Source organism: Misgurnus anguillicaudatus, chromosome 1, assembly GCF_027580225.2.
Source record: "Misgurnus anguillicaudatus chromosome 1, ASM2758022v2, whole genome shotgun sequence".
Classification (NCBI taxonomy): Eukaryota; Metazoa; Chordata; class Actinopteri; order Cypriniformes; family Cobitidae; genus Misgurnus; species Misgurnus anguillicaudatus.
Window position 1 is genome coordinate 17,191,192 of NC_073337.2, and position 18,959 is coordinate 17,210,150.

The 18,959-nt window shown below is 36.3% G+C and overlaps 1 protein-coding gene across 9 annotated transcripts in view; it reads left to right on the top strand.

Annotated features, from left to right (window-relative positions):
* ppfia2 (PTPRF interacting protein alpha 2) overlaps positions 1 to 18,959 on the top strand; it is a 237,113-nt gene that overhangs the window by 102,294 nt on the left and 115,860 nt on the right. The gene's annotated exons all lie outside the window — the stretch shown is intronic.

An 18,959-nucleotide genomic window follows, 5' to 3' on the forward strand; every position in this document is an offset into this window, starting at 1 on the left:
TCAGGGTCTAGACAGAGATGATCAGCGAAGGTGCCCTTAATATGTGCAAACATATGCGAGACGGAGATGGACTGTATGCAGCAATCATGAAAACACAGGGAATAAATTCATTTGAGTCTAATGAATACTATGAGAGAATAGTATGCATTTTTACTTATTTAGCTTCAACCCTTAGTTTTCAGTGGATGTACTGTAAGCGGACAGACAGTCCTCTGTTTGAATGGGAGATCATTTTAGCCTACTGTATAAACAGTTTTATTCCCTTTTCTGACAGATTTTGAGGGCTATGCATAACAGTGCGTTTCTAAACATACTCTATGGGGCGGTTTCCCAGACAGGGATTAGACTAATCCTAGACTAAAATAAATGTAAGAGCTGTCCAAACTGAAAAACAACTTGCACTGACATATCTTAAAATACACCAGTGTCCTTTGTTTTGCCTTAAAATTCACATAAGTAATGTTTTTAGTAAGGCATTTTTGTTAAAACTAGTTATATTAAACTAAGGCCTAGTCCTGGTTTAAGATAATCCCTGTCTGGGAAACCACCCCTATGTGTACTATACAGGCTCGCTACAATATTACATTCAGTTTGCTTTTGTGAGGATGTGTGTGAAAACCTGTGTGAAAATGGCATTGCATTATATGCAAAAAGAGTTTTATATTACTCAAATGACGAGAGAGTTCGAGATCTGGTGGACTGGTACATGTACAGTAGAATTTGAAAGTGGCAGATGTTCCCTCATAATTATGCAGATCAGGTTTCTCGAAAAAGCGCTGCATAATAACCTAATGGATGAGGGTAGACAGTTCGACGTGTTTGGACATTAGTTTGTGCATCTGGGGGAAATCAAAACATCACACAACCTTTCTTTTCGCACCTTTGCATTACACATTCCAGTGGTGTAGCAATTAGCGCGCTTCATCTGAGCATATAAATTCAATTGTTCAACAATAAAATCCTCACTGTACTTATTACTGCTTTTACGTATGGGATATGGTTTGTGGTACATTTGATGAAAACAGGTTATTTTTTCCTGAGAAATAACAGGACACATGTTTATCATTATGTTTTCAGAGACTATTCCACCCAATACCAAAGTGTTGGTGCATGACGGCGGGGCTGTTGTCACTCGCTAAACCTGTTAAGCGTGACGTGACTAAAGACGCCAAGTAATGTCATTTTGTCTGGGTCACATTCATAGGACACACAGGCATCAGGTCGCATTTCTTCATTAAACAGGCTCTGTTCACCGCTAAGTTTGTGTTACCTCTGAACTTGTTTGTTGTTTAGATTTTATTTTTTTTCTATATGGTGGCATTTAGAAATTTGAGAAGGTTCTTGACTAACAACATGATTATCGTCCATACAATTTGCTGTAAAGGGTTCAAAAACGTGTACACTCTCAGAAAAAGGTACAAAAGTTGTCACTGGGATGGTACCTTTCAAAAAAAGTCCCTCTAATATGCACTTTTTAGGTACAAACTCTTCTTGTACCTTTTCTTTGTGAGTGTAGACACAATATAGTTCCTCAATCTGAGTGTGAAAATTCAATGCATTGATTATAGAATTTGAAAATTGATTAGTTAATTTCTTAGACAAATTACAAATATTGATCTATTTTTAAAATCAATCCAATCCATAGACACATTCGATTGCCTCTTCACTTATACATGTCTGTGTTGTTTTTTGGGAAATAAGTAAGCATACCAAAATAAATCAAATTGACACAAACAAAATAGTGAAGAAATATACCAGATATACAGATACATTGCATGATTTAGTAAAGAATTAAATAACCAACTGACAAACCCATAAAATGCCTTCTAGATAGATTATGTGCATTATTTTCCTCTGAAGATCATAACTTCAGTTTTACAGCTCTTGAATTAAATATATATATTTAAGTGACAGGATATTTTTTATGTGAACAAGTGCACTTACAGGGCATGACACTTATGGTTCTGCAAGCGAAACTGTAGGTTTAAGTTACACAGCGCTTTGAAACTACTGTAATAGGGCATCTTTAAGCCTCCTCAACTCCTCAAGTGTTTTTCTCCTTTAATCTTCTTTCTTTGAAAGTAGGGCAATTCCAGCATTATGGATGTGCCATTTGCAGTAAAAACTTATTTAATTGCTCAGAGATTTATTACCAATATATTCAACAATCTGTTTATATTTTATTAAACCCCTGAAGATAGCTTCCAGACATCAGAAAAATATCATTCTATACTGTACTCGTGTTTTCTAGTTTAGATGAGGGAAACATGCATTCGTTATGGATGTAACAAGAAAAGGACACACATTTTCCAAACAGACTTTGAAGGAATTCTGTGAATTAAAATGCACAAACCAGAATCAATAATACCCAACCAATGGAGAAGGGGCGGCTCTTCAAAGAGCATTTAATATTTATTTGATTTGAAGATTTGTATGTGCATTTAAAAGAAACAGCGTTGTGGACCTGACAATTGTGAATTTTCATATAAAAAATGCTTTTAAACTTTAACAAAGACATTGCATGGGTATTTAAACCACCAAATATTTCCACCTGAGATATCAGTATGGAGACTAGATGTCTTTTTAACTCTTATCAGTATCATTCTTTAGTTCTCACCTACTTTTTCACATCTGTACTCATTATGTACATATAGACCCTGTCATGTTTTTGCATGCTCTGTTTCATTTGCTTTTTTCCTTATGTTATTTTTTCTGTTATTTTGTTTTCTTCTTGCATGCCTTTCCTCTTCAGAAGGGATAGATTTCTGAGTTCTGCTTCAATGGTCCAAGATGACGGCCTCAAGAAAGGTTTTGTCTTGTTATTTTTAGTGTGAAACCTTGGTGGGCTCAGGTTGAAAAACACCCCAGTACCCGTGTGGTTCATGGGCTTGTTGGTTTTGAGATTATTATTGGTCGTAAACTGTAGTGGGTTCATTGAAATTGTAAGTCCAATCTGCTTGTTTTACATTACACATGTTTGGCTAGACATAATCTAAAGACATCCTAAATACATTAACCATATGTTGTGGATTTTTTTTCTTATGATCTTAAAAAGCTTAGGAAATAGGTTGCCAAAGAAGGTAAAATGATATAGCCTATGTTTATTTTATTTATGAAGTTCAGTACGTTATGTAGTCGTTTTTAAGACATTACAGTTATTGTAACATGTGAAAGATACCATTAATACACAATCAGGAGGTGTTTCCAAAGACACATCATGTGTACTTTAAATATATCCTATATGGTACATATACAAAAAACATGGTAGTGTTTGTTTGGACTTTTGTTATTGTAAGTAAAGATGGTTATCTCCTATCATTACTTTTTAGTGGATTCACCTCATTTCTTTTATCTGTAATATAAGTTCCTCGCATTCAAATTACAGTTATGCAGTTTTCTCAGTACAGAACATTTCATTGTGCCTAAAGCGCTATATTAATGATCATAAGTTTCAATTCAGAACCCATGGTGTTACACGATTTAATGCAGAAATAAACTTTTTGAAAATGTCTATAATCAAATTTTTCATTTTGTAGCTATGGAAGAAGTGAATAATGTTTATACCCGTCTATATGTGCACCAGTGTTTAAAAATACACTAGAAAAATTGTTTACATGAGACCAAATTGGCATATGACCTCATTGTCTGGAAATGCAATGCTGTATATATATATATTTTTTGTATAAATATCTAATGGTAATAAATAGGTCCATTGTTTATTAACCTGAGTCCATCATGGCTTTAAACATTGCTGTGACTTTGCATTAACAATATCACATTCATCTTGGTTTTGTGTTGCATTCATTCTAAAGCCAATATGTCAATCATTTTGTCCTTGCCTACAGTAGTTTCAGGCTTAGTCAGGCTGACAGCACTTATAAAATGTGTCCTTTGTGATGCTGTATTAGGTCATACAGTCATAATTAAAGGTTACATTTGCTTTATCAAGTTTAACACATTTACAAAACATCTGAAAAAATATACAACAGAAGAAATATTCAACCCAAAGTCCTTTTTTGTTTGGTAAACTTTTTTATAGATATGAATGTTATATATTTATATTTATATATTTATATTATATTAATTGAGTAATCTAATGTTTTTATTAACGTTATTAAAGTAAATTTTTATTACTCAAGAAGAATCAAGTAATCGTAACGGCTTCTACACAGTGTGCTCATCCTTATTTTTACAGTTTCATTGCTGCTTTGAGCAATGCCAGTGTCACACAGTTCTGTTTTAAAGCATCGGTTGTCCTCCAGCAAGAGCGAGATGATCAGTCATATAGACATCAGCCTCAAAGCATGTATGAAGACGTGACGGACAGGCTCTGTAAATAAAGTATGAAAGGGCACGACAACGACGCCCTCTGTTCAGACTCGCTGTCCATCACCATCACTCTTTTAAATCATTCTTCTTTAGTGTGCCATGTTTCAACCAACATCTATAATTTAAGCATGTGCAAGTGACACAGATTCAGTCAGAAGCAAATCAATATTGACCATCAGTCAAATGATTGACTGTTTATCCAGTGTTTATAGAGAGTTATTCTCGTTCCATTCTATAGGTGTTGATCAAGACAAATGACCCACACGGGCTGTATAGACAGTGTAATGTAAAGTTCAGCTAGACATCCATTAGTCATTGTAGCCATCACTGTTATGTTGATGAGGCCATTGGCTACATTTACAATCTTGGAAGGAGTTGTAAGGACCTGGGAAGTAAATGGATTCATTTGTAGCATCAGTATTTAAGCAGTTTTTACAAACAAAGCAGCTCAAACGTGCCTAGTCTGGGACTAAGCCCTATCCAGGAAACCACCCCATATAGTGTAGTCTAGACTTTTAGATAACAAAGATTCTTGAAGGAATGGCTCATGTAAAATAAGCAATGAAAATACATTAAAAGCATAGTAATGCTCTACCCAGTAAAGTAGTCCGTAATTTTTATGTACACTAAAATAATATGCATTTATTTACTGAAAATATTGCCCTCATCATCTCATTTGCCCTTCTGCACATTTAAACTTGGTGCTTTAGGAACAGTTTTGAGACACATGGGAACATATTTTTTACATTAACATTACGTTTACGCACTTTTATCCTGAGTGACTTTGGATGTATAGATTTTACTATTATGTGTGTTCCCTGGGATCGAACCTGTGACCTGTTATTTTGCTAACGCAATGAGCTATACTAACACTATCTGAATGAAAATAGGATTAGTATTAGGCTTTAATGCTGACATAAACAACTCTGTGGTGCTTTGTATTACTTGAATGATGTCCAAGATTTATGATTATTTGTTTATTCATGAGTTTTTCATTTTTAATAAAAGTTGTGTTGTAGATCTTGTTGTGTAGCACAGTAGGGTGATTCTCACAAAATCCAGATTTAGAAGGTGTCCAGCATCAGAATTTTTAAAAACCCCTTGAAGCCAATTTTTTTCTGTACATATAAGATTAAGGTCTGAACTTACTATAACCATTATTTTTAGAGGATTTAAAAAATGTTTCCTGTAGAATTATTTACATTTTTTAGATTATCATTATCAAAAATGATCATTACCGCAACATGATATTACATTAAATATATGCATTTACAAACTCATGTTTCGGTAATGAGGACTAAAAAGTTGTCTAGGTACTATGACAAACAAAATTGTAACTTTTATCTGAGAGAAAAATGTTAGTTCCTTGAGGGCTTAAACAATGATTGAAATTTGTTGCGGAGGATGAGAATTGGTCTTGGACACATTTATATTCCTTATTATTGTCTCTACCTTTACCAATGATCACCAAATACAACATGTTTCTTTACTGTATATGTTTATAGTATAACATGCAATGAAGCTTTTTATTTTTTAGATTTTTTAAATTATAAATATTTCCATGTCAAAGAACCCAAATCCAGTCATGGACACGTTGCGCTAATGAAAATTTTCCCCTTAAATGTGGAAAAAACAACAAAATTGGTTTGTATGATATCATTTGAAATCAAGTGCAAAGTATTACATGAAGAGATGTTTGTAACGGCATGCTTCTTATTTTAATAGCATTTACTTTTTTATCAAAATGTTTCATGACACCTCATAAGTCTAATTTCGCGAGAATCAACCAGTACTGTCCTGCCCATATATACATAGGCTATATAAAGTGAGAAACAAGCGGTGTAAGAAAATATTGATACACATGCATATCATAACATATGAATATGTTTTGTTTGTAAATACCAAATCGATTCTCAAAAATGCAATATCAATGTTTTTTTGTAACATCCCGACCGCTGGATAGCAGTCTTCTTATCTCTAAACTTCAAGATTGACAGGAAGTACTTGCTAAGGTTTGCAAATGGTGGTGTGTTTTTTTATGACATATCAATTTCCTATTATATTTCAAAAATAAGAATTATTCCAATATATCAACTTGCACCAAGCAGTGTAATTTTTTTAATTCAGCGATATAAGTATGTTAATATATTTCCTGGAGCTGCCTGTGTAATGGTTCTTCTTCTGTGGCGCATGTTGAGTTTCTGCACGAGAGCGCCCTCTGGCTTTTGGATGTAGCTGCATTTTACCATAATTTATTGCTAAGCATAGCAAGCAGAATCGCACAATGTATCGTTACAACCCTAACCACAACACATGTATTGTGGGTCGTATTGTATCTCCATATTCTTGTGGATACACAGCCCTATGAGGTACTGAATGGACTGAGATGCATCAAATCTCTCACATCAGTTACTAGGGAAGTCGCGTTTTGAAGTCACGTAGTCTACTAAAGATCTTATAACTGGGTTTACCCAAGGGGGGCAACCCAATAAGCGAACAAGCTTTCCCTCCATTTCACTCAATCGCTTTTAACACATTGAGTTAGGAGGAGAGGTAATTCAAGAAATGAGACTCAATTAAATTGGAATAAATGAATAATATTTCCATAATTCTCCATGTGTTAAAGGTTTACGGGCTGAGCTCTTGATTGAGCACTTGAGTTGGCCCACTGTTCTGTGGTTTCTCATAAACATCTGAATTTGGGAGGATTTCTCTCATGTCTTATTATGGTTTCATTATGGGTGCTTGTAAATCAGATTCTTTAGTCTGTCAATTTTCTGCAGATGGAATATATTAGTAGCTTTGTGGGACATCACACCCATTTGTCACATAATGTTTAGTGTCAGACTGATAAGGAACGAGTTACGATGGTTGGCTAGTTGTCCAACAACCGTTCAGTACTTTAGCTGCTTGACGGTTTTCAGAGGTAAACCTTTAATCATTTTTAAAGTGATTGTGTGGCTGAGTTGGTAGGGCATTGCGTTAAGGTCATGGGTTCAATCTTAAAATGTGTAGCTTGTAATTCACTGTAGGTTGCTTTGAATAGACGTGTCTGCCAAATGCATAACAGTAAATGTAGGTCTGTTGCTGCAGCCATGCACATGCACATGCAGGAGTAATATAACTGCATTGCAACTGCATTGTTGTATTAGGATGACTTGTGTTCTCGCTATCCCTGCATACTGTTTTGCAGCTTTCCACCTACAGAAGTTGTTTTGAATGCAAGGATGCATCTTATGTAAATGCACCACTAAGAAACGCATCTGGTTGAGGTTATGTAAACCTGTAACCAAGCTAAGTTATCCAAGGTTTATTTAAGATCGATGTGTCAACTATTCATTGAGACGGCCATTAAATAGTTAGTTTTAAAAATATGTAAATATGTAAAAACGAAGATTTAGGGTAACACTGTGTTTTCAATGTGAAAAGCTGGAATGCCGAATTTTATAGGCTTGCGTATCTTTTCACCACATTCCCTTGAGAAATACTCTACTCCCATCCTCATGCACACAGCTGCCAAACTACCTTGACATGTGTTCCCAGTTCCTCGCTCACAACCGCATCCATTTAGTCCCGCTGTGTGCCCGCTGTCAGCTCTTCTAAATTGAAGTCGCCCTGAATTTCTCAGCCGTCTCTGAGGATGCACAGTGCAGGTATCGGACACGCATTATACTGTAGTGATGACCTTTCGTATTACAATGGTTTGATCTATTCACGGGGGTACTGGGGGAAATGTGTCTTCTGGGTAATAGTTAGATTGTACAGTGTGTAAAAATTGGATTACTCATTATAAATTGTAACAAATAAGGTAACTGACTTAAAGGCACACCATGGAACTTTTTGGCCACAAGGGGGTGCTAGACCTGTATTTTTCACGCCTAGCGCCCCTAGAGGCCACAAGCGCCGCAGCACTGTCGTAAAGGAAAGGAACTGGAACTTTTCCTCTCTTTTGTGTGAAAATTGTCGCTCCAAATCCAAGTAAACCGATGTGTTTAGGTCTGCCGCTTTGTAATACGTGACATATTACAAAGAGGCAGACCTAAACACGGTTTACTTGGATTTGGAGAGACGAGTGATAGCGGAACGCAGCAAATGAGGAAGAGAGAAACGCTCGGATCTGATTGGTGAATGAATAGGGTTTGGTTTTACACTGTGTGAGTTTGAGCAAGTTTGACTGCTATAGCATCCTGGATTGTAATGTAAATACCATAGACACAGTAAAAGAAAGGTAAATACGTGAACGCAGCATCTGAATACAGGGAACTATATGCAAGATAATCGCCGTCATTTATAAAGAAGATCGCATTTATGTATGAATCAAGATCGTGAGTTTATATTAAAAATTGCCTTAAAGGGGAATCGAACCCGGGTCGCCCGTGTCATAGGTACGTGACACTAACACGGTGCCACAGAGTCATACAATTAAAGTTGCTCTCTACACTCCTTAAGTAGCCTCCAGCAAAATTCACGTTAAAAACAAATTGTGTGGAGGAAGTGACGTATGCCGTAAAGCAGTCGAATTTTGTATTTTTTTGTGCTCTGGTTACTACCACAAACCCTAAGTTTTAAAATACGAGTAAAATTGATACAGACCCCGTCAGGCTATGGTAGACATGTCATTCAACCTATTTAAAGTCAATGTACTATCACAAGGGTCTTGAAAATGTATTATGAAGGTTGAAAAATTACACGGTGTCACTTTAATTAAAGGTTACTTTTGCATTATTAATTATTAGCTTTGTGTACTATGGAGATATACAAATTTTGCTTGTACAAAACAAGTGTTTATCCTTTGAGTACAGCTGGATTCTGCTGATGCACTTGGATGCATTTTCGTTTACTAGCAGTATTTTAAAGGGGACATATCATGAAAATCTGACTTATTCCATGTTTAAGTGCTGTAATTGGGTCCCCAGTGCCTCTATCAAGAAAATGTGAAAAAGAACAACTTATTAACTTAGTTTTGGTAAATTCTCTGCAAGTATGTAGAAAAAATAGGTCATTGAAATTTGGCTCTCCTTGTGATGTCAGAAGGGGATAATACCGCCCCTTAATCTGCACTATCCCACCATGGCACTTCCATTTAGTGCAGAGATCAGCTCATTTGAATTTAGAAAACCCGCAGTCAACTTGTCTAGCATGTAGCCCCTCAGCCAGTCAGTAATGATCAGTGATATATGTTGCAGGCGTTCAGAGTGTTATGACAGTGAGTTACAGTTTACATTTTAGTTTATAAGATACTGTAAAAATGAATTCAAATTTAAATCTGGCCCTGTCATATCTTCCTCTTATTCTCCTTCCTCTTCACTCTTTTAAAGTTTCCATGTTTTTAGTTGGCTTACTACTTTCTCCATCAATAAAACTGGCAAACGTCCAAAAATGATATTTTAGCATGTGCATTATTGGAATGGTAAAATATTGACCAATTTGTCAGATTGACTTCACTTCATAAATGTAATATGATAAAGCAAAGATGTTCAAGGTTAACTTCAGTAACCTCTGCAGTATAGCTTAGCATCTTCATTGGATTTGCTATCCCCCAGTTGATGAGATTTGGCCATAATTAATAACATGTCAAGCATGCCTCTCACTGTGGCCTAATGATCCCCTATAATTAGCATCTGTTTTCAATGTGTTGCAGTTGTCATGACAGGGGTGCTGCCCACGGGAAGGTCCCCATGCATTGCCATCCATTTAGCCTTGTTTTTTATTCCAATCTTCTCATACTATGAGGAGGTTAAAGCGTATGTTCACAACTTTTCTCTGAGGGATGTAAGGATAGTCAAAAAGAGGACTACTCGGGAAGACGGTTTTTTTTCGGTTTTAGTGTTAATAATATTTGACAGTAATGCGATGAAGTTAGAGATGCAAGAAAAGAGTTTTACTTCAGCATGTTGTTACAAAACTCTCCTAAATTCATTCCTTTTAAAGCACTGCAGTTACAGTTTTTATAACACCACCTACAACAAAAACTGTGAAGACAATTACTGAGTATTAATCACCTGCTGTGAACAATTATTAAGCATTAAATATGTAAACAAGTAAATGTAAACATGCACTCTCAGAATAAAATGTACAAAAGTTGTCAAGAGAGACATTTGTACCTAAAGAGTGTGTATTAGTACTTCATTGGTACCTTTTAAAATGGTACCATCCCAGTGACAGTTTTTCTACATTATCTCTAAGAATGTGTAGATGAATGATTTATCAAGATTATGCAGATTGTATTTTAGTCATTATCAACACAGGTAGAAATATTGCAGAAGTTTGTATTATGTTCAAGTTGAATTATCTGTAGGCGTCCCCCTGGGTTCACTCTTTGGCCATATTTCTTTTTAGCAGTTTTGATCTTTAAAAATCACAGAGACTAAATGTCACTTTTGACTTTGGTGCTGTTTATCGTATAATGCATGTTCTCTGTTTTTAGCAAGAAAGTCAACTGTCTGTATTAGTCCGCTTCGTTCGACTCACTATCATATGTGCTTTCATCTTTGGTAATTAATGCAGCTTCCATTCTCCAGACCTCAACACACCTACTTTGAAGATTTTTTGCTTTATGCTTCAACAAAGGATAGACACAGCATATGGGTGTCTATAAAGAGCAGTTTCCATGGAAACCACTGATTTTGATGCTTGAATTTAAATAATTAACTGCATACTGTACAGTATATGACTTTAGGGTAGAGGTTGTTGGATGCTGTTGTGTCACTGTGTCGTGTAGTTAAGGAGCTATTTTGCAAGTTGTTAATCTTCTTCACTTCCCCACTAAAGAATGAAGGAAAATGAGCTAAACACATTTTTTTGTTTGCTTTTCTCTACCACATTTGGCTGCAAGCAGTCACTTGAAAAAGATCAAGTATGTTTAGTTAAACTGAATGTGAAGATTTTTGCTCTATATAATTGAAAAATGAATTGAATATACTGTCATTACTTTCACTCTAAAAAATGCTGGGTTATTTTCAAAAATGGAGGAGCCCATTCCCTTGAGTTTTAATTCAACCTATGCAGGGTTGTTTTAACACATTGTTGGGTCAAATATAAACATTTTCTGGGATAATGTAACCCAACGTCTGGGCTCGTTTCTTTTTGACCCAATGCTGGGTTGAAAATAAAGTATTTTGTAGAGTATACTCATGCCAAATTTTGTTTGATTTTGTTCAGTGGTATTTTTTTTTTTTCATTTTTAAGATATAATTCGAAGATACTTAACGTATTACTCAGTCTGCATTGCAATTAAATTAATTAATTATTACAATTAATAATTTAGTTTTTAATCTCAGTAACTCAATGATTTGTTATCAGTGGTGTTTGAGGTAATAGCTTATTAAAGCGAATATAGGTATATGGATTTACATGAGTAAATAATATGTTTCATATGTTAAAATTATCCCTCTAATTCTGCCAGGAAAACAACAATAAAAACAGTTTGTGTAGAAGTGAAATCTTGATATAGATGTGTAACTTTACTATATGTCTGCTGTGCTTAAACTCGAAATGTAACATACCATACTGTATAACATGTGGTAGAGGATGCCACATGACAGTTCACTATGGCAACACAACATATAAAATAGAGGATATGCTGTAGGTTTCCAAGGTAAATGCAGTTGCCAAGGTGTAAAAACGTAGGATGAGGGAGAAATCGTGTTGGGATAAACAAAACAATTCCATGATTGAGTAACTGAAACATCAACCATTCAGTTAAACAGTAACCAAAACCAAAACTACAAGTTTGCATTATTAATTTACATTTAATATGCACGAGATGCAAAAACCTTTAAGTGCGTCTGACATGCTTTTTTTGTAAATGAAATTTTTAATGGATTCTGGCAACAAACCGGTATTTTTGTATGGCCTGAGGCCGGGATTAAGCACATCTGAAGTGTAAAGGTTTGATGAATGTATAATATAGACACTATAACCAGATTAGTTAAGATCATATGTTCAGTCCTTTAACTTTATATTTAAGGCTGGATAATCTTTGGGATCTGGAATTTCACATTTACGGTACAACGAGTCATGTTTGGTGTATTACTCACACTTTGACTGTATCAGTGTCTAATATTAAACTCAGACTTGTTTTATTTTAGCCTTTGCTATCGCATCAATCAACACTTCTGGTGTGAGTTAACAGTGTTAAATCTCCTGTACCCTTTTACAGGCAACATGTTGTTCGTGCTTGATTGAGCGGGCATATGGGCACAGCTATGGCACAGCTATTATTGGTATTAATTTAAATTAAATATGCAGCATTTTTGTCAAATCAACATAGATTTTTATGTTACTTAGCAAATTAAGTTAAACAATTTCAGGTTATGTCAACTTATCACAAGCTAAAACTTAAAATAGTATTGTGAATTGACTGGCAAGTTGTTTTAACATCATGCTGCATATTTGTTTACAGTTTATTTATGTATTTCCTCTATTTTACAAATTCCTGTAAAAATGTTTTGTTATGCTTTAAAAGTAATGGATCTAAAGCACTAGGGGTACCGCCAAAATTGTATTGACTTCAGATAGTCATTGTTGAATTTCAACATTGCTGTTAGCAATGTTAATGTTATGCCTGATCTGTTGGTCTTTTTAATGAGGAATGTAATTGGATAAAGGTTATATTTTGTGAATAAGATTGTAATTAGTGTTAACTACATGTATGATCGAACACAAAACATAAGGTGCAGATCATCCCTGTACATTCCTGCTTTCTATTAAGGGCTAATGAGAATCATTTAATGCCGAGCAGTTTTGTGTGATCAGATCTTATCTGTTTGTCACAGATGAGCTACTGTAAGTCAGCTATACAGTGTACTGCAAATGTGTGCAGATTTGTTTTGAGCTGAACAAACAAACCCTTGCTTATGTCACGCATAACATAATAGTCACGATTTGAGTGCATGCTAGTTTGTGAAACCAAGGAGATATTTTTAATTAGTCTCTGGGTAGAAATTAAGCTCAATGATTACTGTTGATGAAGGCTTAGATGAAATGTGGTGAATAAAATGAAAATGGGTGTTTTTTTGGACTATAAACAAGCTAAACAAAGCAACACGTGTCATGTGCCACGCTTTTAAAATCTGAATTTTTATTCTCCAACATTGCACAGAAAGTTAATAGAATGGATTACTGTTTGCTATCATTAGCTAGCAGGCTTAAAAAGCTTTTTGTTGATTTTTGTTGCACTTTGCCTCAGGTTGGTCCCATTTTAAAAGGATCTATATGAAACAGATATTTTTTTGGCTCATAAGTCGCATTGTGGTATTTTTTGGCACAGAAAACTCACAAAGCCCATGGGCCACCTGGCAACTTCAGTCCATAAGAATATCAGGCCAAGGCCAACTCACAAATAAGCCCTCCTGCTTAACTCAAACAATCTTCAGATGGGATACAATCATTGGTACAAAGAGTGTACTGTAACTCACACGATTGAATTTAATGGAATAGAATAGATTGGAAAAGAATGGAATAGAATTGGACAGGATAGGATAATGGGAATCAGGTAGAACAGGATAAATTAGTTTTGGTTTGGACAGGAATAGAGTGAGCGATACAGCGATACAGATGTAGCCATCAAGCCAAATATTGAATTCCTACAAAGATATCCGAACATTTAAGTATACAAGTTGAGTCATAATAAATAAAGTGAAATGACACAGGGAATAAGTGAACACACTTTATTTAATACTTTGTAGAAAAGCCTTTGCTGGTGATTTCAGCTTATGGACGCCTCTTGTATAGGAGAGACCAGTTGTCTGCATTGCACTGTAGTGATTCTGGCCCATTCTTCCACACAAATGGCTTTAAATCTTGTGTCAATAGCCCACTTAGAAATCCCCTTTCGGATAAAAATGCTGATGTGTCAAATGCTTATTTTCCCCACTGTATATTGGCCGGTATTTGGATATTTTTATCATTGGCATCGGCCAATAATCAGTTAGTAATTTTTTTGTTCCTTAAATTTGTTGTTTGTAATGAAAAGACGCTGAGATGTAAAGCCTAAGTCTGACAGACAGTAAAACGAGCAATCATTATTCACTTTTTAACACGACGTTATGTTATACATAACAACGCTCTGGTCTTATTCAAACAGTACCGTGAGATGTCAAATGCACATCCAAATATTTTTTGAATACTTTAAAAGAGTATATTTTTAAATATTTTGTATAACAAATGTTTTTTTTGTTTGACCAATTTTCTGTTTGTTTCTCATTTACTGTAATTACGTTTGTGTTATATTTGTCTCATATCGGCCATACTGCTTTCTTAATATTGGCATCGTTCATTAAAAACCCCATATTGGTCGACCACTGGATAGAGAAATAACCATATAGACGTTTGTAGTCAGAGAAACACTTTTAGTTCCACCTGCAGTGCTGTGCCATTAAGATGCAGCTTCCTGTTGCCATCGTGTGACTTCTCACATCTATCTAACCTGACATTTCACCTCCAAGTGAACCTCAGTCTTCATTAAAAATCCATTGTGGGAGTTTTGCTCCCTACGCGCTACAGCTAAAAGTTCAGGGCTTTTATTGCCACCGCATGTTCAGGGCCCAGGGACCAAGCAGATCCTGATAAAGGAAATGGAAACTAGAGGGTCAATGTTTCTCATGTAGTTTGGGATGCTTTACAGTCCCTTTGCCATTTAGTTCTGACAGAATAATCAGTCTGAATTGCGTAGTCCATCTATGAGGGATTCATTCTGGAGACCAAAACTGCTGAACAGGGTACTTGGGGTTGAATAACAGCAGCTACAACGATGATTGACAGGAACAATGACCTCTCGTATATGCAGTGGGTTTGTAATAGTGACAAGTTATAGGCTTTGATATGTCCAGGGCTATCGCTGGAGGGAAAACCAGCAATGCTTTCTGATGTTGGGACCCAGTAAGGTCCTCCATAGTATAGTTTATTCATTTGCCCAAGGAGACATTGGCACAAGATTTGCGTTCCACCCCTGCTTGGGAGCACCTGTATACTGTAATGTCTGTTGTTTGTTATCTACTGTAGGGGTTTGTTGTGTAAAAGAAATGATGACTGCCTGGGACCAGTGCGGCTTTTGTGCGAGCATGTTACCTCTGTATACCTATGTCTGTAAGAGAATGTGGTTGTTTTTCTGGCCTGCAAAGAGTCTGCAGGAGGTTAATCCTCTCAAACACACAAGTCTGCTCAAACCACAGCACTTCTGTGATAGATTTGGAGTGAAGACAGATGTCTGTGTGTACATGCATATAAAACAGCACTGGGGAAGTTGCTTTGATACTTGAGTGTATTTCAAGCTACTCATAAGTTAAAGTAGATTAACCCTTTTGAAAATGTAATAAGCTACACTACAAGCTCTCAGTTAAGGTTGCTGCAGTGCTACTGTCTTAGATGATTTATGCATCTTTTTTATTTATTTTTTATTTGTATTTATTTTTCTGCAATGAAACAATGAGGAAACAATTAAGATGACAGCATCAAACTTAAATGAAGTTATAAAACTAAAAACATGCTAATTCATGTAAAGTAGATAATATATTTACAATACATACCAAAAAGATTAGTCTAATGATGTGCATGGTGCAAATAATTTAAAAACTCATATCTTCAGGGTTCCCACACCTTAGTTAACTTCAAATTCAAGGACCTTTCAAGGACTTTCAGGTCCAGTACCCTCAAATTCAAGGAGTAAATGTGGGGACACATTTCAAGGGAGAGCAAGGTTACATCGTGTTACCTTTTAAGATACATTGTTATAGTTCCCTTTCGAGGGAACTCGCGCTGCGTCACTGGGGTGACACTTTGGGGACGCCTCTGAATGTGTATATCTACTTCAACAATGGTGAGGCTTAACGACAAAGATAGGGTGACGCGGGAGCCAGGAAGTATATCGCTATCTGAAATAGTGCCAAAGACGGAGTTACAGGAAGTATGGCAAGGGTGACGCAGCGTCTCGTTCCCTTCTCAGGGAACAACAATTACATAGTAACCCGAAGCGAACAGTTTAGCACGTGTTCTTAAAAATTCTAGAATTTTTATGACATTATCCCACACTACACAGGGAATAATATGGATTTTTCCCCCCAGAAAACTTCTTGCATAAAATAGATTCAAGCACTTTCAATGACCTGTATCTATGTATGTATATGTTCAAAAACTTCCCAGGGCCTTGAATTTTTTTCCCCAGATTCATAAACTTTTAAGGATTTTAAGGACGCGTGGGAACCCTGTATCTTGTCTCTCATCTGATTTTTTCGACATTATTTTTGTGGCTTTTTTGCCTTTGCTGCCCAACACTCAAATAAATTGAAGTGAATATTCAGTGTAATTAAAATTGTTTGATGTATGGGCTTTTTTTTCAAAAAATATTTTGAATTTAAACAATATTTGGAAGACCCCAATACCATCTGGACCCCCTGCTGAAGACCCATGACCTAAACAGTTCATAGTATCTCAGAGGTACAAATTGCTACCAAAGACTGCTATGTAAGTACCTCAATATTGGTACCAAATGTATTTGTATCTGTACAGAATTGTAAATTTCTGGACTTTTTAAAGGGACACTCCACTTTTTTAAAAGTTAAGGAACTGTACACTCATTCTGGTGTAATAATCAAGGACTTTGCTGCTGTAACGTGGCTGCAGCAGGCGCAATGATACTACGCAGTGCCTGAAAATAGTCTCCTTGCTATTGAAAGTAACCAAGCGGACTACTCCCAGGCACAGCGCAACATCACTACGCCCGCCGCAGCCACGCCACAGCAGCAAAGTCCCCGATCACCACGCCAGAACGCGAGTACAGTTCCTAGCCATATCTGCCTAGTAAATCACAACTTTTAATTTTTCATCTGTCTTAGTACACGATGTAACTACCGAAGAGTAAATAGGAAAGTTTTAAATAGGAAAAATATCGAAACTCTTTGGTTATTTTTTAGCGCAATGCTAATGGTCTAACCAGATTCAATGGATTATGCTAAGCTATGCTAAAAGTGGTAGCTCCGGACCCGGAGATCAGCTGAATGGATTCCAAAATGGTAAAAATCAAATGTTTAACTCTAGGAGAGCTGGAAAATGAGAATTTTTTTTTAAAAGTGGAGTGTCCCTTTAAGAGTTCTGCCTCAGCTAGGGACAATTTTTGACCGTTTTGCCTAACAGTGTGGTTTTAGAAGGTTTGCATTAATGTGCAGAGATACAATATATGTTAGACTATCGTTTTATAGAGGAAAAGAGAGTGTAAATAGATTCAGGATAGAGGTAGAAAACGATTAAAAAAGTTGTGAACAATGTGAAAATTATTTAACTCCAAAATGTTGAGTCCTTTGAAAAGGGCAGCAGGGCGAGAAATAGAGTTGAGAGTGGAGCAAAACTGCAGGAGAAAGATCAGATTTGGAGAAGTAAAGAGGGCCTAACTGGATTCCCAGCAGGAAAACAATACCTCCAAACCTATTCAGGATAATAGAGGAGAGATAGATTCTTCCAAAGTGAGAAGATCCAATTCGAAACCTCAGGTTTGCGGTAAAAACAAATACTCTCAGAAAACTTGCCTTTGAAAGTGATGTAGCTTCAGTATACGCTCTCCGTTCAGTAAGGGTGGTAAAAATAACCAGTAAATTACTTGTTTAATGGACTCCCAAATGGAGGCTGGGCTCTGTGGTGGTGAATCCTGCACTGCTGCTGTGGGACTTGAAGCGTGTCTCTCTGTGTGTGTAAGTATAAACGTGCATCCGCATGTGTTTGAGAAATTCAACGTATGTGATCATTAATGTCTCCGCTGGAGTCTGTGCTGATCCCTGTGGCTTTCACTAAATGGTAAAAAATACACAGCGTGGGAGCGTTGTTAATCAATATATACTGTAATGTGCTGATGTAAAACAAGCATACTGCAGAGTTTTAATAGCTACTCGACAAGCGCAATATCATGACTTGATATTGATTCAAACTTAAAAACCTCAAAATCATCATAAAATAAGTGACGTCTCATCCTTGTTAGTGTAACATTGCACCCTAAAGTCAGCCAATCAGATCCCAACAAGCTCCCTATTGAAGCCAGCTCTTGGCATTTTGTCTGCAACGTGCATAAGCGGGTCATTGAACGTAAATCTCCTGCTATACATTTTCTAACCAATAATGCTTAGTAATACATTAATAATGACTTTACAAGCTCAGACATACAGAAATATCCTATGAAACATTAATAGTGTCCTGTGCAGAGTGCCACACTAAAGACCTTTAAGAAAATGGCAAAGGTGCACAGCACCAAGCATCACATTAATGCAAAGTGAACACTTGCCGTAGGCCCTGGTGCTCCTACCTCTTACCTCTGTGTGTGTTTGTCTGCTTGTCTGTCTGGCTTGGTACAAGTCTTTTGTTGTGTGTTTGTCTATCAGTTTATGGATCTTATGTTTTGTAGCAATGCACCAGTTTGCATACTGTAATAGCTGGCATAACTCTAGGTGGCAAGAATGAATCCATCCTGACCTTTAAAACTTTATTGGCTTGGCGCAGTCTGGCATGTGACACGGATGACTAGACTTTATTTACGGACCGTCTGGTCTCGCGTGACGGCCGCCAATTATCCGCAGGGAACTTCGTTCTTTTGTGGACAGAAATTTTTTATTGTGTTAGAACGCCTCATGTTTATGTTTAGGTCTTAT